The 23,392-nt window shown below is 46.7% G+C and overlaps 1 protein-coding gene across 3 annotated transcripts in view; it reads left to right on the top strand.

Moving 5' to 3' along the window:
* Window positions 1–23,392, top strand: part of LOC133343890 (phospholipid-transporting ATPase ID-like) — a 99,900-nt gene continuing 76,508 nt past the window's right edge. For 2 of the 3 annotated variants that reach the window (XM_061553865.1, XM_061553863.1), the window contains exon 1: window positions 1–133. The gene's annotated coding sequence lies outside the window, so the exon portion shown is untranslated. Of the gene's footprint in view, window positions 134–18,782; window positions 18,887–23,392 lie in introns of all 3 variants that reach the window. The other variant, XM_061553864.1, reaches the window with a different exon arrangement.

Genomic DNA, 23,392 nt, shown 5'->3' with positions numbered 1-23,392 from the left:
CCCCGCCCCCTGCCGTCAGTGAGGTGGCGCTGAGCGGCGTCCGCATCGGCAGTAGCAGCGCCCTCGCTGCCTTCATCGTCGTGGTCGTCGTCGTCTTCACCACCACCACCATCACGGCGTCTGCGGCATTCCAGTGCGTAAGGAATGTTGTTGTTGTGGTGTTGCTGCTGCTGCTGCGTGGTTGTTGTGGACGTGAGCGTGGATATTCAGTAAGAAGTAAAAATAAGCGGCGCTGCTGCTGCTGCTGCTACATTGGGCGGAGACGCGCGGCCTGACAGGCAGGCCGCGCGTGGGGAGACGGGGAGAGGGTGATGGGGAGATGGTGAGAGGGTGATGGGGAGATGGTGATGGGGAGATGGTGAGAGGGTGATGGGGAGAGGGAGGTGGTGATGGGGAGGTGGTGATGGGGAGATGGTGAGAGGGTGATGGGGAGATGGGGAGAGTGGGAGAGGGTGATGGGGAGATGGTGAGAGGGTGATGGGGAGATGGGGAGAGGGGGAGATGGTGATGGGGAGATGGTGAGAGGGTGATGGGGAGATGGGGAGAGTGGGAGATGGTGATGGGGAGAGTGGGAGATGGTGATGGGGAGATGGTGAGAGGGTGATGGGGAGATGGTGAGAGTGGGAGATGGTGATGGGGAGATGGTGATGGAGAGAGTGGGGGTGGTGATGGGGAGGGTAGGAGAGGTGGTGATGGGGAGGTGGTGATGGGGAGAGGGTGGTGGGGAGATGGTGATGGGGAGAGGGGGAGGTGGTGATGGGGAGGTGGTGATGGGGAGATGGTGAGAGGGTGATGGGGAGAGTGGGAGATGGTTATGGGGAGATGGTGATGGGGAGAGTGGGGGTGGTGATGGGGAGGGTGGGAGAGGGAGATGGTGATGGGGTGATGGGGAGGTGGTGATGGGGAGATGGTGATGGGGAGAGGGTGATGGGGAGATGGTGATGGGGAGGGTGGGAGGTGGTGATGGGGAGATGGTGATGGGGAGAGGGTGATGGGGAGGGTGGGAGATGATAGGGATAGTGGGAGGTGGTGATAAGAGATGAGGTAATGGTGGTGGGAGATGGTGGTGGTGGGAGATGGTTGTGAGGAGAGACGGGAGGATGTGAGATCGAGGTGTGAGTGAGGAGGTGACGGGCTAGAGGATGGGGGAAAGCTATCGGTAGAGAAGGTGGTGTGGGTGATGTCCTTTAAAACGACACCATCGTCGTACGGGAGAGGAGATACGACGGGAGAGATGAGGTGATGGGGACGTGATGATGGAAGAGAGAGAGAGGAGAGATGTGGGTGGTTATGATGGGAGAGGGGCAAGATAATGGAGGAGGGTACCAGAGAGAGAGGAGGTGAGAGACTGCAAGAGGGGAATGGCCAAGTGGAAAAGAGGAGTTCGGAGGTGAGAATTGAATGAGGAGGGAGAATAGTGATGAGGGAGAGGGGGGGATGAGGAGGGATCGGAGGAGCGAGCGGTGCATTGTTGCAGCATCGAGCTGCTGTCACGGCGACGGTGGTGCTGCTGCTGATGATGATGGTGATGATGTTATTGTTTATGGTTTCTCTGCACGGTGCATCACGGGAGTGGAGGAGGAGGGCCGCGTTCGTTCCTCGAGCGGCGGTGCAGAGGAGGGGGGGAGGCTCCGTGCGTGCGATGGGGTAGGAAGGGTTTATGAAGCAGCAGCGACAACAGCAGTAGTAGCTGCTGTTGTTGTTGCTGCTGCTACTGTTGTTGCTGCTTCTCTATGGGTTACAGTTCACGAGGGCCCAAACGCCACTTGAGCAAGAGTTGCCACGTTTTAAGGAGGCCGCGGCGCCGTTGTGCCAGGCCAGGTGCACGTTGAGGCGGCCACGTGGACTCGTCGAAGGGCTTCGCTGCTGGCAGGAGGAGGTCTCGGCACGGACCCAGGTGGTGGTGCCGTGGGGGGCGGCCCACTGAGATGACCGAAGGGGGAGATGCACACACACACACAGAGGGATGTAAGGCGCCAATAAGTATTGCAGTTGATATCCAGTGGTGCGCAACGATGTTACTGTAGGATCGCAGCAGTCGTGTTGATGATGTTGTTGATGTTGTTGATGTTGTGTGTGTGGCCACCCGGCCTGGCATTGGCAGTGTTTGTGGCATGGGGTTGAAACCGTTTGGCCAGCGATGTTTGGGGTCTGATGAGGCACAGAAACCGTTGGGCCAGCGATGTTTGGGGTTTGATGAGGCACAGAAACCGTTGGGCCAGTGATGTTTGGGGTCTGATGAGGCATAGAAACCGTTGGGCCAGTGATGTTTGGGGTCTGATGAGGCATAGAAACCGTTGGGCCAGTGATGTTTGGGGTCTGATGAGGCACAGAAACCGTTGGGCCAGTGATGTTTGGGGTCTGATGAGGCATAGAAACCGTTGGGCCAGTGATGTTTGGGGTCTGATGAGACACAGAAACCGTTGGGCCAGTGATGTTTGGGGTCTGATGAGGCACAGAAACCGTTGGGACAGGGATGTTTGGGGTCTGATGAGGCACAGAAACCGTTGGGCCAGTGATGTTTGGGGTCTGATGAGGCACAGAAACCGTTGGGCCAGTGATGTTTGGGGTCTGATGAGGCACAGAAACCGTTGGGCCAGCGATGTTTTGGGTTTGATGAGGCACAGAAACCGTTGGGCCAGTGATGTTTGGGGTCTGATGAGGCATAGAAACCGTTGGGCCAGTGATGTTTGGGGTTTGATGAGGCACAGAAACCGTTGGGCCAGTGATGTTTGGGGTCTGATGAGGCATAGAAACCGTTGGGCCAGTGATGTTTGGGGTCTGATGAGACACAGAAACCGTTGGGCCAGTGATGTTTGGGGTCTGATGAGGCACAGAAACCGTTGGGACAGGGATGTTTGGGGTCTGATGAGGCACAGAAACCGTTGGGCCAGTGATGTTTGGGGTCTGATGAGGCACAGAAACCGTTGGGCCAGTGATGTTTGGGGTCTGATGGGGCATAGAAACCGTTGGGCCAGTGATGTTTGGGGTTTGATGAGGCACAGAAACCGTTGGGCCAGCGATGTTTGGGGTTTGATGGGGCACAGAAACCGTTGGGCCAGTGATGTTTGGGGTTTGATGGGGCACAGAAACCGTTGGGCCAGTGATGTTTGGGGTTTGATGAGACACAGAAACCGTTGGGCCAGTGATGTTTGGGGTTTGATGGGGCACAGAAACCGTTGGGCCAGTGATGTTTGGGGTTTGATGGGGCACAGAAACCGTTGGGCCAGCGATGTTTGGGGTTTGATGGGGCACAGAAACCGTTGGGCCAGTGATGTTTGGGGTTTGATGGGGCACAGAAACCGTTGGGCCAGTGATGTTTGGGGTTTGATGAGGCACAGAAACCGTTGGGCCAGCGATGTTTGGGGTTTGATGAGGCACAGAAACCGTTGGGCCAGCGATGTTTGGGGTTTGATGGGGCACAGAAACCGTTGGGCCAGTGATGTTTGGGGTTTGATGGGGCACAGAAACCGTTGGGCCAGTGATGTTTGGGGTTTGATGAGGCACAGATACCGTTGGGCCAGTGATGTTTGGGGTTTGATGAGGCACAGAAACCGTTGGGCCAGTGATGTTTGGGGTTTGATGAGGCACAGAAACCGTTGGGCCAGTGATGTTTGGGGTTTGATGAGACACAGAAACCGTTGGGCCAGTGATGTTTGGGGTTTGATGAGGCACAGAAACCGTTGGGCCAGTGATGTTTGGGGTTTGATGAGGCACAGAAACCGTTGGGCCAGCGATGTTTGGGGTTTGATGGGGCACAGAAACCGTTGGGCCAGTGATGTTTGGGGTTTGATGGGGCACAGAAACCGTTGGGCCAGTGATGTTTGGGGTTTGATGAGGCACAGAAACCGTTGGGCCAGCGATGTTTGGGGTTTGATGGGGCACAGAAACCGTTGAGCCAGTGATGTTTGGGGTTTGATGGGGCACAGAAACCGTTGGGCCAGCGATGTTTGGGGTTTGATGAGGCACAGAAACCGTTGGGCCAGCGATGTTTGGGGTTTGATGGGGCACAGAAACCGTTGGGCCAGTGATGTTTGGGGTTTGATGAGGCACAGAAACCGTTGGGCCAGTGATGTTTGGGGTTTGATGAGGCACAGAAACCGTTGGGCCAGTGATGTTTGGGGTTTGATTGGGCACAGAAACCGTTGGGCCAGTGATGTTTGGGGTCTGATGAGGCACAGAAACCGTTGGGCCAGTGATGTTTGGGGTTTGATGAGGCACAGAAACCGTTGGGCCAGTGATGTTTGGGGTTTGATGGGGCACAGAAACCGTTGGGCCAGTGATGTTTGGGGTTTGATGGGGCACAGAAACCGTTGGGCCAGTGATGTTTGGGGTTTGATGGGGCACAGAAACCGTTGGGCCAGCGATGTTTGGGGTTTGATGGGGCACAGAAACCGTTGGGACAGGGATGTTTGGGGTTTGATGGGGCACAGAAACCGTTGGGACAGGGATGTTTGGGGTTTGATGGGGCACAGAAACCGTTGGGACAGGGATGTTTGGGGTTTGATGGGGCACAGAAACCGTTGGGACAGTGATGTTTGGGGTTTGATGGGGCACAGAAACCGTTGGGACAGGGATGTTTGGGGTTTGATGAGGCACAGAAACCGTTGGGCCAGTGATGTTTGGGGTTTGATGGGGCACAGAAACCGTTGGGACAGGGATGTTTGGGGTTTGATGGGGCACAGAAACCGTTGGGACAGGGATGTTTGGGGTTTGATGGGGCACAGAAACCGTTGGGCCAGCGATGTTTGGGGTTTGATGGGGCACAGAAACCGTTGGGCCAGCGATGTTTGGGGTTTGATGAGGCACAGAAACCGTTGGGCCAGTGATGTTTGGGGTTTGATGGGGCACAGAAACCGTTGGGCCAGTGATGTTTGGGGTTTGATGGGGCACAGAAACCGTTGGGCCAGCGATGTTTGGGGTTTGATGGGGCACAGAAACCGTTGGGCCAGTGATGTTTGGGGTTTGATGGGGCACAGAAACCGTTGGGACAGGGATGTTTGGGGTTTGATGGGGCACAGAAACCGTTGGGACAGGGATGTTTGGGGTTTGATGGGGCACAGAAACCGTTGGGCCAGCGATGTTTGGGGTTTGATGGGGCACAGAAACCGTTGGGACAGGGATGTTTGGGGTTTGATGGGGCACAGAAACCGTTGGGACAGGGATGTTTGGGGTTTGATGGGGCACAGAAACCGTTGGGCCAGCGATGTTTGGGGTTTGATGGGGCACAGAAACCGTTGGGCCAGCGATGTTTGGGGTTTGATGGGGCACAGAAACCGTTGGGACAGCGATGTTTGGGGTTTGATGGGGCACAGAAACCGTTGGGCCAATGTTGGCCAAAGGGTTCCGTGTCCGTTGGCCGGTTGAATTAATTATCGTCCCTTTCGTTCGCTCTGCTTTACACGTTCAAAACCAGGGCGACCCTTTAACTTAAACGAGTTTACGTGACCCCGCAGTTGATGCTGGGCTTTCTCGCAAACGAATTTTGTAGTTTTCAGCCCTAAGCCACGGACGGGAGACCGTTCGAGGTTACAGCGAAACTAAAATGTTGACGGCAGTGCGGTCGTGTGTGTGCGCGTGTGTGCGTGGTCACTCGCTGTCCACCGAAAGGATGGGCGACTAACTGCATAACAGGTGTTGTAGGCTGTTCCAGTGGGGTGGTTATCTGTCTGCGTGATGGACAGCAAAGGACATTGCAGCAGCAACAGCATTTGGCTGTCTATGCTCCCACGTGTTGTTCCTTCCCCGCCATCTCCACACCGCACTGCGTCGGGGTAGTGAGCTCTCCCTCATCCAGCAGTGGAATCGACGCAAGGGGCTGTTGTACATGTGTGTCACACATGTTTGTACTGTACCGTGTGCATCCATTGACCGCCAGCGTCATGCGTTGCAACTGTTAGCTGGCAACGTGAGTTGGTTGTGGTGACACAACAAGCACAAAATAACTTAAAACAAAACTCAACTTTGCGTGCTATGAAAAAGGGCAATTGTCTGAAACGTCGCCTATTATGTTTGTTATTCTTCTTCTCCTCCTTCCTCCTCTTCTTCCCTTTGAAGGCCACGCAGTATTATTGACCCCAATGCGTTGAGTGTTTTGACATCCTAGCGAGTGCTGCGAGGGTTTGCAAATATCAATACGGCCCGGCTGGAATAGCTTGCGGGGAGCAGCAGCAGCAGCAGCAACCACCGGGGCCTGTTGGCATTTCAAGGTGCTTGCAGAGTTGTCACTACACACGTGTGTGTGTGTGTGCAGCAGTGGTTGACGCTGTAAAGGCAACGCGCACACGCGGCACGGTGTAAGTGTGTTGTTGTGTATCTTTTGCGTAGTCCACAGTGGCCGCTTGATCTCTCTCCTCTAAGGTGTAAAAAAAAAAGTTAATTAAATGGCGTGTCATTTACAACGTGGCCGACCCACCTCCCCCCCTTTGTAAGGTCTGGGAACAAAATGCCAGATAGCTCATTAACGTTGTGGACGATGCACATTGTGTTTCGTGCAAGTAGTGTGCGTGTGTTGTGTTTGAGTGCAGGTGAAACGTACAGAACATTTAATTATCAACCGAATGTTGGACAGCACTGCCTGTGACCAAATGTCCAGATCACTCAGAGTATATATGTCAGGGCTTGAAGCGTTGTTTTAATTTGGATATTGCTTGGATGTGCAGAAAATAGGCGTTATAGGCTGCTGCGGGGCTACATGGTGGGTGGCAGAGGGCAAGGCAAAGAAAATATTTGGTTGTACTGTACTTCCATGCTCTTGCATCTATCTTCACCGCTTTCACCATCCTTCGCTTTTCAGCATGGTGAAGTATGGTCAAACTACTCCCATGACCTGTAACTGCCTTGATCCAGCTGTGGCTTTGACAAGGGGCTGTAAATTTATTTTGTTAAAATTCACAAAAGTTATTTATTCTCTTTGAATTTATAAAATCGGCCAGAATTCATGGCAGCGTGTCGAAGCATTGATATGTTCACAGTTGTCTGCTGTGCTGTACATACCCCTACATATATACCTGTTTGTGCAGCTTATATATGTATTATGCATCACATGATGCACATACAGGCCTTTTTTCAAACTACTACTGGATGAGATCCTCCCCATGGGTCATGGAGGGGCATTTGACTACACTCTCAGCCTCGCAGAACACTGCGGGTTGGTGAAGGCGGGGAGCATAGATGTCCCAGCATAGTATGGTCCAACAATGAAATCTGCATTGTGGTCTGCTGACAAACGCGGCCCCCGCAAGGCATGGGCACTGTAGTATGATTGTGAGAGGTGATTGTAATTACTGATAATTATCAGTGTTTTGTGGAACCGAGGGAATTGCAGTCAGGTCCTCCCCAGGTAATTCGATGTTGGGTCTGTTGGGTCTCATGGGCCTAGATTTGCCAGGGCAGCAATTTAGTGTTGGTTAATTTAATGGTGGCTTGGCAGTGTACTGTATTACACACTCCCTGTGTGTGCGTGCACTGTACAGTATGTGCAGGGTATGCATGTGTTGTGTACTGTGTAGTGCGGATAATACTCGATGGACCTGTACATCCCTGTTGTCAATCCACTGCTGCATGAGGGCCTCGCTATGCCCCACTGGTATTTGGTCATTCTCCACCGAGCCGGTCATGGAAAGTGGGTGAAGGCGGGGAGAATAGATGTACGGTACAACAATTGAGTATTTGGCTGTTATAAATGTCCACGTGAATAAGCCACTTCGTTGAGCTATCATTTGTGATAGCCAGGTCGCGTCTGAAAAAGAGCCACATCTCAGTGGGCCTTATCTGGTAACATCAAAAGTTTCGTTTATTTTTAAGTTGAGTTTATTTTTCTGCACTTTCCGCAATGTCTAGAAAACACGATATTAAGTTCGGTATCGTCCATGTGTATCCTGTACGTGTAACAACATGGACGTGATCTAGTATGGTTAGGGAGAGAGTTTTGTATTGAGGGCAGAGTTCGGGGAAAAAATGTATAATCAAAAGGTCTAAGATCACCCCGCTACGGGTATGCAAGGTCACCAATGTGAAGAGTTTTGCATGAATAAACTGTACTGTATTTATATTATACCGTACAATGTTTGTATTATTGAGGTGAACCGTTAAAGATACCCTACTGATTTCTAATGATCCATTGTGCCATCTCAACAGGTGATTTAATATTGTAAAAGCGATGGCACTCCATATCCTACAGGGATTTTATAATGTAAACTTTTAATACGGTTGGAAAGAGATATGTAGAGGCTTTGAAATAAAGTATATTGTTTTCTCTCAATTCTCCCTACCTTCAAGTATTTTAGTGTGGTATCTATCCACGGATCACCCTCCATACATTTTAAAGAGTACCATACATAAATGCTCCCCCCTGCTGTGTGGGAGTGTATAAAATTTAAGTTTGCAAAAATGAGACCTCTGATACCAATACATTTGAGATGCTTATGCATATGTGCAATTGATATAAAATACACATAACAGACCACAGTACGCATGCACTGTAGCCCACCCTCTACATTGCAGTATGTAGTACAATATAGTATTGTACTTGTGCACATTTCAGTTCGACTATATTGTATCTGTCATAGGTGGAGTGGTTTTGAGTTGTCTGCGCCATGAACCCAATAGCCTGAGTCTGATTCCCGGCCACAGCTGAAGTGAGCGGCGCACGATATCTGGACCAGTCCTAAGCACCCCCCCCCCCCCAAGCTTCACTGTCTGTCGTGGTGAAGTATGGTCAGACATCCTCCATGCCCGACACGGAATGACGAGGTCTTCGTCTAACAGTGGATTGACAAAGGTCTTTAAATGAAACGACAACATACATAAATTTTGATTTGAAGCTTTCGTGACTGCAGGAATCCATACACTTTGGCTCTTTCGGTAAAGTCACGTAAGTGTACATATATATACACCGTGCAAAGAATGTTGAATGTAGAGCGGTACAAGTGTGTACGCCGCCGTTCCTCCTTGCTGTTTGTGTGCGAGCGAGTGCAAGTGTTTGTCTAATCAATATGTTCCGCACTGCGAGAATAAGGTGGGCGGTGGGCGGCCCGGGTGTAAGTGGGTACACAGATGATGAAATACATCTGTGTAGCCCAGCTGTGTCAACCTTATGGACCGCTTTGGCAAACACTGGCCACCTTCATGTTGGGCAGCAAGCAGCTGGACAAGGCTACTGCTACTACTACTACCACTGTAGTAGTCCTCTGTGTTTTTTTAATTCTTCGTGCGAGGACTGTGAAAGAGGAGGCATTTCAAAGTCAAACACGCTGCTGTTTGCACAAGCGGAATAGGCAAGAAGATGTGGAGGCTTTCCCAGGAGCACTTGAATCGCAATAGGCCCAATGTAGTCTTGGCATTATGTTTTTTTATTGTCGGGAGAGCGTGCATCATTCGTGCTGGAAATTAGTAGCACGTGGTGGGAAGGGTATTCCTGTTTTAAATGTGGCTCTGTACTCTTTTTAAAGGGGCGTATGTATTCACTGTGTGTGAATACTTTGTGCTGGTGAATGAGCTTCTCAAGAAGTGGGTCTTTGATGTGGGGAAATAATATTTGTCACGCGTAGAAATGAGTGCCGGACTGAAGTTGTTCAGACCGGAGAGGAACCCCGTTTTAGGATGTAGGTCAGCTATTAACAGAACCGAGTATTTAATGAAACAAACATATTTTTCTCGTAATTTACTAAAGGTGTGACATGCCAGGGGACACGTTGCAGTCTATCGAAATGGTGAACTGGATGCTTTTTCATAAAAACAATTATTTTCGACGGCCCAAGGTCTTGCAAGCACATTCTAATTTCCCGTAGCCTTTTCAATGTTCGACCTCTTAATGCTCTCGTTTCTATAGTTACAATACTGTGTACGCAAGTGATAGTCTCAAAGGATATATCATTTTAACAATTTAATAATTACTTTACTGTATACATCATGCCTGGTGGAATCTGTTCGATATCACGTTTAGTTTAAACTGTAATATAAAGGCATATTGTTTCGATGTAGATGCTGTCATTAGAAATACTTTAACAAAACACAATGAAAATTGTTCATGAAGGAGAGTGAAATCCCTATTTTCTTGGGTTGGCATTTGTGATGCTCTGGGTTATTGATTGACCAGTGACAAATGGACATTATATTTGAGTTGGGAGAGCCAAGTGTTCCCAAGCAACTGAAAGTCAAATATTTGCCGATAATCATTACCATCAGCAGTGGCAACAGCCATGTTCTGTCCACTGCTGGATGAATGTCTCACGGTCGTCCCTCTTGCTTCTGTGATACCACAGTCTCGTTTCCTGCGCATAAGCTGATGTCTTCCCTCCATGTCCACGTTCTCCTCTCGGACATATTCCCTCTTTGGCGATGTTGGCGTGAAACACACTCGTAATGGCACAAACGCGAGCTGCGAATTAGCGTCAATTACATTTAATCTAGAAAGCATCCGTTCCAAGTTAAGGATGGAACGCATCCGATGGATGTCCACTCATCAAACCGTGGAGATGGAGCGATAAAATCAGCTCGCGTGCAGATGCACGGTGGAGTTTTCAATCTCAAGACCATGAGAGATGGTGAAGGCTTAGTGAGGCCTTCATCCAGCAGTGGATTGGTCGTGGCGGATGATGATGAGTCTTTGGATCATACATTAAGATTTGAGAACACGCATGCCGCTTATTTAGAGGCGTTATTAGAGCCAAGGTCAAACAGGCTAAAAGGATAACTATATAAATCGGCAGTTTTTTGTGTAGTGCATGAAGTGTGAGCTGTCTTGTTGATGATATGATGGTGTTTTTGTGTCTGCTTTAGAACGCTACATACAAATGCCAATATCAACATTTTGCTTGTTGTGTGCTCACGTTTCAAGACGATGACACGTTTTTGTATAAATACATTGTAACATTGCATGGGTCTGGGGCACTGGCCGAGTTATTGGTTATTGCAGCGACACTGAACCTGGTGACCTGAGTTTGGGTTCCTATTATTGCCAACAAGCAAAGCACTTTACCGATACTTTCTGTTTGCATCCTGATCTATGAAGCCATGATTGTAACTTAGACGTGCACCGTATAACTTCTGTACAGTCACAGGATGCCCATGAAATAGAACCGAAAACCTATTGGGTTCTTCCCGCTGAAATAAATCTAATCTAACACCAGTGGTGAGTGATACCTGAACCGGTCTGGGGCTTCCCCCCCCGCCCGTTCACCAGCCTGCTGTGTGACCAATATGGTGAAGTATGGTCAAACAACTACCTACATCCAACACGGCGTGGGGAGGCCATCATCCAGCAGTGGATTGACAAGGCGGCTGTGTTTTACTTTTTCTTGTAACTATGTGCGGCGTTTTTTTATGTAACGTTAAGTTTCACCTTAAGCCCCCGTCATGGATTGCATGTATTTTTGGAAGCATTGTGCACCGTGAAAGCATTTCTGTATGCACTGTGCAATGGAACTCATGGTAATCAGTAGGATTCCTGCTGCTGGAAGACACTTGCTTAAGCTGGCTTGCATGACTGCCTAGGTCTTAAGTTTGCACTGAATTATTGTTTTTGTTATTCCAACATCTAGGGGCCCCGCGTTGTAGCTTTAGGTGACCCGATGCACCGGTCAATTCAAGCCGGTGCAAAGGGGCGATCCTTTTTATAAATACCCCCACTGAATTCTCACGACCCTCCTCTGTTCCTTTCAGCACTTTGTCCAACACTGGCTGGCTATGTTCGCAAAACTCTTATCCGGAGAGTGTGAAAATATATAATCAGTGCATTGAGGTTGGTTTGAGGCATGCAGAGGCTTTGATTTATAATACTGTACGGTATAGTTAAATTTTTCATACATGTACATTATTTATAAGTCTCTCTTAAGCAATATTACCATATTACTGAATTACTCATTTTTTTCATATGCAATTTGACATCAGCACCACCAACCATAGAAACAACATAAGGAAAGGAAAACGAAAAGATGTCGGCTCTCTAGGTTCAAATGTTTCCAGCTTTTAGAGGATACATTTTCTGGCTTCGCCTTTCCTGAGTTTAAGATGTGAATGGTGGAGATCTTCCTCGCTATCTGGACAAGTACTCTCTCAAAAACAACATCCACAGCCTCACGGTTGTTTGTTATCTTGGACTTGGATCACAGGTTCCAACTTAGTCTCCTGCAGATGATGTGGGTTCATGAGTTTTATTATCCCTATGCACCGTTTTCGTTAAAACAGCACCTCCGATGAGCATGGTTTGCTACGTATGGCGCGAAGGAAGTTCAACATACACGTCGGCTTTCGCGACCAGTATTATTCATAAAGGTTTTTGGGTTAGATCGCGTTATGATAAATGTGTCGCAACCCTCCACCACCCGACACGGCCAATCAGTAAAAAATGTGTCACGTTAACAAAACGTCAAACAGTTACTTCTTCAGCACACCGGTGTGTTTGCAGAGTGAATCCACAACATTTAGAATTTGATTGGCCGTGTCCGGTGGTGGAGAGTTGCGACACATTTATAATAACACGATCTAATCCAAAAACCTTTTATTATGAAGTTCAACAAACGTTCGTACAACACCATTCAAACGCTTGTTTTAAAGAATTGGCCAAATGTCTAATTTATCCCGACCAAAAAGCGGCTTAACACTCAGTTCACGGCTATCCTGGATATATAGTCTGGGTGGTGGCGGGTTTAATGACACATATTTACACGATCTAACCCAAAAAACCTGTATTATTGATGATATTGGTCGTGAAAGCCTACGTGTTAAACTGATTATTTTTATACTTTAACAATTGTTTCATTTCCAGCTTGTCGCGTTCTACCACGAACACGTATGTAACATTTAAGTAATGCATTAGAGTCTGTGTTGCTTATAACTGAGGTTTCTTGAAAAATAAATTCCGCAGCTCTTCTATTATATTATAACTCTGTCGTAAATAAAGTCTTGAATTAATTTAAATAGCTTGGGAAAATGCACGCTGCAAATCTTATTCCCTCCGCTCTTGTTTGTGGTCCTCATTATCTGAAGAGTAGGGCATATGTGTGATTCCTCCAATTATCCGTAGATAATAGGAAGATGGTGGAACGGTGGCAGAGCGGTTAGCACACACTGCTATGAACCCACACTGCGCTACGATGATAGCGAGGAGGATTTGTCTGATGGTGAATGATTGTGGATGATGACAAAGATGATTGCGCCGCGGTGGCGAGATGTTAATTTCCTCACCTGGTATGCAGGAGATCGTGGGTTCGATCCCGACCCTGACACCTGCAGTATATTTGGAGTTTGCGTGTGTCTCTCCCCGTGGTCGCATGGATTTTTCTCTGGGTCCTCCGGTTTTTCACTCCACATTTAGAATCAACATGCATTTATAGTATTTGGCTGCTATAAATTTCCACATGATCAACAACTTCGTTGGGCTATCATTTGTGGCCAGGGAGCTTCTGAAAAAGAGCTATTAGCTCAGTGGGCCTTACCCTGGTAAAATAAAAATAGGAGGAAAAAAAATCACTTCAGTATCCACTTTATATCAGTTCGATTTACCTACTACTGATGTGCCTATATGGCCTGCTTAATCGCACATCAACTGCTCAATATCATCACCGCAGATGAGGTTGCCATGAATTTCCACTTCGTTGGACTATCATTTGTAGCCAGGTCGCTTCTGAAAAAGAGCTACATAGCTCAGTGGGTCTTATCTAGTAAAATAAAACATGTTTTTTTAATAGCTTAGTTTATAACAATAAAACGATGACGATGCCTATTGTGAAATGGTGGCAATGATAATGATGATCTTGATGGATTTTGTTGTGGGCGCCATCGCCGTCGCGATGAAACAACTTGATTGGGACGGGCGTGGGAGGAGCGGCCTTAGAGGTCGACCACCAAGGGAAAGGCATAAATCCACGATGGGGGCGGCATACTGCAACGCGAGGCTCGCAGGGCTGGTGCTGACTTGGCCGTAGGCTGCAGTATTTAGCAGACGCGCGAGTGACTGATGACGGATGACGACGATGATGCGTGATGGCGGAGATAGTGCAACGTCGTCTAGTGTCTCATGACGATAAAGCACCTCGATGAAGGACGGTCGTCGTCTTGGTTGCCTCCACTTTCTGAACTATAAAAAAAAACTATTTTAATTTGACCAGGTAAAGCCCACTGAGCTATACATCTTTTTCAGAAGTGCCCTGGCTATCACAAATGATGGCTCAACGGGGAGTGGCTTATCATCACCACGTTGAAATTTAGAGCAGCCAAATGCTCTGGAACGCGAGACGTTAATTCTAAACGTGGAGGGGAAAAAACGGAGGACACGGAGAAAAATCCACGCTACCTCGGGGAGAGAGGCACGCAAACTTCCAATATAGAACAGGTGTCAGGGTCGGGATGGAACCCGCGACCTCCTGTATGCCGGGCGAGGTAGTTAACATCCCGTCACCCTATCGCACACCAGTGCCCGGCCTTGTGGCTCCACAAGGCGTTGGACAATACCGTTGCACCCTATGTTTACAGCACAATGGGGAAGCGTGTGCATCTCGTAGATGTTTTTGGTTTTTTCCCATATGGAAAACTCAGTGGTGAGTGATAGCTTCCTGTTGCCCCCCCCCCCCCTCTTAACAACCAGTACCAGTCCAGTTTGGTGAAGTATGGTTAAACGACCCCCACAGTCTGAGGAGGCCTTCAACGAGCATTGTAGATTGTTGAATGGCTGTAAATTATGCAGAATGTATATATTCATTACGTATCTGGCCCAGTTCTAATGCCAGTACATGCTCATCTCGGCCTACCATTCATCTGGATTTAATAGAAACAAGCACCACTTTGTCCCGTGCAGAGACTGAACACTGTCATGAGAATTTCCACCACTGCATCAGGGCTGACAGTGTTTAAACAAGCAGGCATTTTTATTTACCTCGTGCTGTATGAGCATTGTGCCGGTGTTTGTCTTGTACTTGTAAATTACTCTGAGTCTTGGTTTACGTTGAACTCTTCGCGACACGTAAATACGCATTTCGCATATCACAGAGATTGTCTGTAGAAGTATGAGAATGGAAACGGTTTAAAGGTGCAGTGCTGCAATTGCTTGCTCATGGCACCGCTGCGGAAGGACTTCCACGAGAGGGTGTCCTAGATGGCCCCTCTAAAGTGTGTTTTTGGCCTACCCTTCCACGCTCTCCAGGCGCCCTGCATAGAGGTGGGGGTACCTACACTTTACCCCAAACTACCAACTGCAGTGGACAGTAACAGTACCCATTCACACTGTTGGGTGGACAGAAGCGGTGGGAGTTGAGGAACGTAACCATCGTGACTGCCACCTCGGGAGATGGAACCAGCGGCTTCTGGCTTGCCAGTCAAGTGTTGCTAATCGTTAAGCAATGGCGGCATCCTGTAGCCATACTGAATATTCAAAGTAGCCAAATTTGTCAGATTTAGCATTACTTGGCTGTCTGTCGTTTAAACTCATAGAAAATGTATTAAATCTGATGCTGTACTGCACTGGGTCACCCGGAGCGTGCCCGATTTCAGCAGCTCTCACAAGCTAAGCAGGTGTGAGCCTGGAGGGTGTATGCATGGGCAGCAATCTCCCACTAAAAAAGGTGTGTTCGGTGTTGTGGGCAGTAGTGGGCAGCGGAGCAAAATCCGTTGCTGTTCTGTACTCCTCCCACGTTCACCAGCCCACACTGACCAGCACGGAGAAGTATGGCCAAATAGGTCACTGTCTGCGCCATGTGGGGAATGCTGCCAAACGGACTGTACATGCACACACGTTCACATGTAGAGTTCACGTACTGTACAAATGAAAAGCAACTCTTGTGTGTGAAAAGGGGCTTTAAAGGCATAGTGGTTTATTTTAAAGGTAAAGTTACTCAAGTCTGAATAGGCCTATGGTACAGAATAAAAATGTTCTGTGTGCGGTGTTATGCAATATTATCACCGGTATCATTGTACTGTATGCTGGCCGGGGTCGTGGCAGAGTGGTTGATGCACGGCGCGATAAGCTCGACCGCCTAAGTTCAATTCCCGGTCATGGTTAACTTCAGTGGTGAACGAATGTCTGAACGAGTGCTGGGCTCGCCTCTCATCAAACCCACACTGACCAGCGGACCGTCACAGCACTCGAATTGTCAACGTTGTGGGTTTACTCTCCAACACACAAGCGGTGTGCTGAACTCGTAAGGGGCCGTCCATAAATGACGTCACGCACCTCGGGAGGGGGGGGGGGTCAGACATTTGTGATGATGTGTGACGGGTTTGAGAAATGTGACGTCACATCAAAATACGCAACTTTAAATATAGTCAATACGTTCTACTTAATTAAATAGACTTTTTAATAAATGTTTTCTCCTACAAGTGCAGCGGCACATTAAATACGCACTACAATGACAATATTTTAAAGCGATTTGTGTTTTTTTGGGGGGGGGCAGAGCTTTGTGACGTCATATTTGAGGGGGGTCTGACTTTTTGTGACGAGGGGGGGAGGCAAAAAACGTCCAAAATCGCGTGACGTCATTTATGGACGGCCCCTAACCCAAAAAATACATCGTGGATAATATTGGTCGTTAAAGTCCTACGTGTTAAACTAAACAACAAACATCCACCAGTGGACGGATGAGCAAGGTTGGCTACGTACGGTGCGAAAGAAGTTCAACATCCATACGTATAAGTTGATGTGATAAACACATGTTGCGTTGTATCATTTTTACATTCATAGATGCTCATGTGTAGCTAGCCTTGAGTGATTGAGTAAAGTGTATTGCAATTATATGCTTGGGAAATTTGTTACTACTTTTAAAATATTTACGTAAGCAATTAAAGCGTAGCTTGACTGAATACCATTGCTTGTCTTTACTGTACTTATGTTAAAAACCAGTGGCGCTGTCGCGTAGCGCTTTAGGTATGCCCTGGTGAAATACAAACGTTACAGGATCTAATTCAGAAGAGGGTATGTCGGTGCAAGTACGTGAACTCCTCTACTTACGAACATTCGACTTACGAACTTGCAGAGATACAAACAAACCTGTCCCTATGTCCAGTTGCCTGCTCAGACCGAGAGTCGTAAGTTCGACCGCCGCGCAATAGATGGCGGTGGTGGCATCTCCATCTGCAGAACGTGAAGAACCAGTGGCATATACATCTACAAGAGATGATACAACTTTTAAAGCCATTCCCTGTGTTTAGTGTGCTTGCCGTACAACGTGTTTGGAATCGACGGGAGTAAAGCTGAACTTACGAACAAATCGACTTATGGACAGACCTCTAGAACCTAACTCGTTCATAAGCAGAGGAGTCCCTGTATGGAATTTATCTTATCCATAACATTTTATTTACTTGTTAACATTATGCATACGGATTTATGTGTGTTACGTGCAGTGTAGCGCCTCGTAGCAATGGGCGTATTATCCACGACTCTTATTATCCGCGGTCCCAAATCAGTCTGCAGAAGAGGGGTTACTGAGAATTGGCCAAGATTGTCGCTGATCCATCCTACTATCCGTGCCCATCATGAATGAGAGAATCTGCACGTGAATTTCTTCCTATTCGCGGATAGAAGTGTTTCGTAAGTAGTCGCCGCCGCAGCAGCAGCTGCATTCGCCCGTGTTTATCCACACGTTTGCAGATATAAGAAGAGTGGCTCGGACGTGGTTGCAGCGGGTGCTTTAGTCGTGGCACATTATCCATCTTAGTTTTTACAAACAGCGGCATTTGCGTGGCAAATTTGTTCTCTTCGCATTCATCCGCAAGTAAGGGAAGGCATTAAGAACTGCTTTTTGTGTTCAGTTTGTTGTCTTTCCCTGCACCTCCGATTAGCGCAGGTGCGAAAGAAGCGTTCATACGCGGTTGTTGCAAGCGCTCGATGAATCCTGTCCTTATGAAAGGGGAAGTCTTCCCTGTATCAGGTTTCTTTGCTGAGGAACTGGCAGTCTTTTGCTGGGTACAAAATTATTCCATTCTCTACCGTGGTTATTGTTACATTTCTTGGGAGTGTACTCTAAGCACTGCATTTGTTGAATAACAGCTTTCCTCTTCTTGGTTCTTTCGGTAAAGTCACGTAGAAGGGAAGTAATAAAATAATAAAAATAAAACATAATAAAACAATTCTCACGACGTTTCGGCCACAACGCAAGCAGCCGTCCTCAGGTGAAAACCAGGTCCGTCGAGGCGACAGAGTCTGAATGAAACAGCACACGAGCTTGGAGCATATATATAAGCTGGGCGCATTGACAAAGGAATTTGCATATTAAAAGGAATTTAGCATATGTTTCATTCAGACTCTGTCGCCTCGACGGACCTGGTTTTCACCTGAGGACGGCTGCTTGCGTTGTGGCCGAAACGTCGTGAGAATTGTTTTATTATGTTTTATTTTTATTATTTTATTACTTCCCTTCTACGTGACTTTACCGAAAGAACCAAGAAGATGAATCCCTGCAGTCACGAAAGCTTTAAATCGAAATTTAACAGCTTTCCTGCTGAGCCGTTTGTCGAAAGAAAATGCTTTCCATTTTTGTTGGGATAGAAAGGGTAAAAGTAATCAAAATGTTCCTAGTTCACGTCATCATTGTTTGGGTCATTGGTTATGTCCTTGTCATATAGTTTTAGTGTAATGAGGGTTTTTAATTTTATTATTTTGGGCAGCAAATTCTAGAGAGAACTGGAGAGCGCTCGGCCCGTGTGTACGAGGCTTTTGTTTGTGGTTAACAGTTACGGCTGCTGTAAGTGTGTTTTTATAAAAATGCGTTTGTCTTGAAATGTTTAGGCAACATAGAAGCTGTTAATTGTACGTATGTTTGCGTGGTGAACTTCTTTCGCACCGTACGTAGCCAACCGTGCTAGTCAGGAGGTGCGGGGGAAGGACAACAAACTAATCACAAAAAGCAGTTTTAAAGAAAAGAAGCATTCTCCGCATGAGCTGAGCTGCACACTGGTAGGATATGAGTGGTGATGTTTTATGGGCACGGCACACACACTGCATTCTTTATCAAGAGTAACTGCACTGCACTATCGAGAGCTTTTACCATTTAACTTAAAGTATTTCATAGCCGCGCACGTAAGCCAATGCATGAAAGAGTGTAGGCATCAGCCATTTAACTGGTGCCCTTTAATGGCCCAGCCAATAGTGTTTTTTTTATGAAAGTTGCATTGCTGGTGGAGACATGTTTTGTTTGCATTAGGGCGGCTGTCGCTGTGGGTTTTCTTGTGCAAATGCAGAGGATATTGCAGACGTACGCCTGGGCAAACCCATAAGGACTACGCAAGCGCGTGCGCTGACAAAATCTGAATACACGAGGCGCTGGGAATACTGCGGTGATTTAAGTGGAAAATACAACGGCGGCGCGCGTCCGACCGTCACATATCTGCCTCGACCAATTAACCACCCACGCCAGTGCTTTTATCATTCGGAGTCGCATGCGCACGAGAAAGAACTTGTGCTTGTGGATTCAGTCTGCAAGCACTGCACTGTGATGACCGTTTCCTGTACAATTTGCTAATTCGGCTATGCCCTGGCCTTTTTTTAGTCTCTGTGATGCGACGATAATGAGACACTTAATGGAGTAGAAACTCAAGTCTGAACCGAATGTGACCTGTGGGTAATTTGACTGCTGGACCGTTGATGTGTGCTACCAGTGGTGATAATCACCGGGCCATGTAACAGCTCACCTCCCTGAGTTATCTTCGTGATTCGAATTAATTAAAAAAATGCTATTGATTTGATTCAAGAATCAGTTATTTTAGGAACATTTTTTTACCCTCTCCTTAGAATTGTATCTCGTTTCATTCGTGTTGTTCGATGCCTCGGCCTTAATGTGATTTTAGCACACAACGTGCATGGAATTTGCATGTTATCGTGAAATAATTGATGCAACGTTTGAGGCTTGTATTGTGAGCGTAATAATCAATTATAATAATTGGGTCCCTCCGCTCTCGGGACTATCACGGCCCTTGTCTCGGGTAAGGACCACCGAGCTCTCGAGCTATAGAGCTATAGCTCAGTGGGCCTTACCTGATAAAATAAAAAAAATAGGCTATTCTCTACTCTACGTCATCTACTTTAGTTATTTGTGTTTTCCGTTTACCCCCTTTTAGCTTTTGGACAACAACTGTCATCTCGCTCTATTATACGGAGGCTTCGGTGGGAGGTTATTTATGCAACGCCCACGTCGATTTACCTGGTATTTAAAACTAGTCGCGATGCGATGGCTGACTTGGCCTGCTGACATCTAATTGTTAAGCCAGTGCCGTCTGGGTTCCTGAGGTTTCATCCTGGGAATCCCACTCGAGATTAAAAGTGAGATCTCTTGTTTTGTTGTTGTTTTTCAGCCGGGCAGTTACTCATTTATGAAAGTTCAACTTCTAAAGGGTTATATTTGGCAGATCAAATGGCAGTGTCTGCTCAGCTGATGTCTGTGATTGGGGCTGATTTGTGAAAGAGACTCGACCTGGGATGATTCGCCCCCTGTTGCAATTCGATGAATTATTCCTAAAAATTATAGATCGTGACGTTTCGATCGCAACACGAGCAATCATCTTCAGGTGAGACGATCGCTTGTGTTGTGATCAAAACGTCGTGATGTATTATTTTTCTATCTACGTGACTTTACCGAAAGACCACGAAAGCTTTAAATCAAGAGCTATTCCTAAAAACTGAAACGAGACTAGATATATATACTACATGTATATTTTTTACCAGGTAAGGCCCACAGCTGAGCTATGTAGCTCTTTTTTTCAGAAGTGTCCTGGCCGAAAATGACGGCTCAATGAAGTGGCTTATTGTGTGGACATTTATAGCAGCCAAATACTCTAAACGCACTTTTCTAATAAGCTATTAAATACATTGAAATGGTCATAATAACACAAACATTTTAATTGGTTATGATAAACATAAAGTAAATAAAAATAAATATGAAAGTATTCAATAATACAGTAGGTTATAAAATGAACTCATCACTTTCTCAACGCTTTCTTTCTCTATCTGATGGAATTCGCGGATAGCAAGTTCGTGAATAACGAGGGAATACTGCAGATACATTGTTACTTGCCTAAGAGATGCACTTTGATGTTACTTGCGGGGGTAATGAGCAGTGTTGTGGGGCCTTCTGTAGGCACCACTCAGTGTGAAAGTCCGTTGCTTCGAGCATGGATACTAAGTTATTCAAAAGTAGCTTTTAATAAAGCTTCTTCTAGCGGTATTTGCAAGGCACATGGTTACAACGTGTACCGTGCACTGCTTATTAAGAACCACGGGGAGGACATTTGGAAGCGGTCCACATGATTATACAACTCTCAAGGAAATAAAATCACTGCAGTTATAAACTGCAGCCTCTCACCATTTAAATTAATCCTATTAATAATATTAAATATTCAGTTTTTCATCACATCCTCTTTTTTCACAATCGTGTTTTACTTAAATTCGACGTGCTTATTCTGAAAGGCACGGATTAGTTCCCCGATGTATGATGTTGTCGCGGGATGCTGCCGTGGTGTCAGGGTTATGGAGATCCCTGGTTCGATCTCCGACACAGCACTTTAAAACAATGGGTAAAAGTAATTGTATTAATCTCCCCCACCTCTTGTTCACCGCAGGTCTGCCTATCAGCAATCTGCTGTCTCTGTGTAAAAAAAAAGTGCAATGTAGTAAGTACAACGTAAAAGTCTTCGTTTCAAATATCCCTGATAAGATGCAAGCATGATTGTGCCCCGCAGTGGTCGGTGGATGACTGACCGTTGTCACGAAAAATAATCGTGAAAGTAGCCTCAGATCAGGTTTCATTGTCACCTGCAATGGAGTCCCTGATCTTAAAGTCCCTGATCTTAAAGTCCCTGATCTTAAAAAAAAAAATTGGTCGCACGTTCCGAGTTCACGTGGCTTTCATTGTCGGGATGCTGTCATCCGATTTATTGTAAAGCTGCATTTATAGAATAATATATTTACAAGCGATGAACTTATCAAGAATAATATGCCGTCGTCAATTTCACAGGCATCATATGTTGAAGCCAAGGCTTGCAAGGGCCACTTGGGTCTCCTGTGAATATTTTCATCTTCCCCGGCTGTTGTGAGAATTTTGCACGGAAAGGCTAAAACAGCCCCTTTCCTGTTTTAGGCAGCCCCAAGCCTCAGCTGTAACATTCATACATTTAAATAGGCTCTAATCGGGGCTTATCGAGTGCTACTGCATGGAGGTGCTAAGGGCATATGTTGCGAAGGGCCTGCTTCTTGTGACCCACGCGTGCTCTCCTGCCTCATCAATCATGCACTTCAGGTTTATTTCTTTTAAGCAGGTAAGAATTCAAGAGACCAGGATTATCTTGTTTGCAGGAGTGACCTGGGACATTCGTCTGCCAGGAGGGTTCGAAGATTGCTGCTGCTGCTGTGTGTGTGTACGGTGGCGAGATGTTCACTACTGTCTGGTATGCAGTAGGTCGTGTTTTCGATCCCGACCATTAAGCCTGTACATGTGGAGTTTGCATGTCTCTCTCCCCGTGGTTGCTTGGATTTTTCTCTGGATCCTCCGGTTTTTCCCTCCACATTTAGAAACATGCGTTTCGAGTATTTGGATGCTATAAATTTCCACGTGATAAGCCACTTCATTCAGCTATCATTTGTGACCAGGTCGCTTATGAAAATGAGCTATATAGCTCAGTGGGCCTCACCTGGTAAAATAAAAATAGTTTTTAGTTTCTATAGTATAATCCCAATTGAGTTATTTGCGGTGTCATTTTTTTGGATTTTTTCAATTAATAACGTCAGTGGATCTTTAACGACCACTGTGAAGCAGACGCACGTAGAATAATAATTATAATAATCATAATTCTAATTATTAATAATTATGCTAATAATTCTAATTATGATTCCATCTACTACGGTTAATATCCCCGCAGTAATAATTGTGACGGCTTCTGCTTTCGAACCATGACCCTCTCTGCAACAATCACTACTGCTGGGGGCCACGTCACCACCCTTGTTAGTCATTGAAGATGCTTTTAGAGGTCCAGGCTTCTCCTTGCGTACGTAGATCTCGTTTCATCTTGACCATCTGCCAGAGACTTTGTGCATCTTCCTCTTTGGGTCTGAATTATGGAGATGTCATTTTATGAACTGGCCTGGTTTGATATGAACAGCTCGATCTGTCTTCCCGTTATGTGCTGTGTCACGCTGGATCACAGCTGCTCTCTCCGTGACTGACCTCTGACCAAGTAGGACATGTGCATTGGTATTTTTTTTTTCTTTTTACAAGGCATATAAAAGAATATTCTTCACGTGTCAAGTTTGTGCAGTCCATTTGTCAATTCTCGTAGTCAAAAGCACGATTGGTTTTATTTGCACGATTGCAAAAGCAAGTACAACAACATTTGGCTGAAGGTCTTTTTAAGTTTGTTGCCCAATCCATATGGACATTTTACTCCAGTCCAAAATGACATTTTCTATATCTCA

The sequence above is a fragment of the Lethenteron reissneri genome, chromosome 18 (genome assembly GCF_015708825.2).
Source record: "Lethenteron reissneri isolate LAM-NWPU_2019-01 chromosome 18, ASM1570882v1, whole genome shotgun sequence".
Lineage (NCBI taxonomy): Eukaryota > Metazoa > Chordata > Hyperoartia > Petromyzontiformes > Petromyzontidae > Lethenteron > Lethenteron reissneri.
This window is presented reverse-complemented; position numbering and strand designations above follow the sequence as displayed.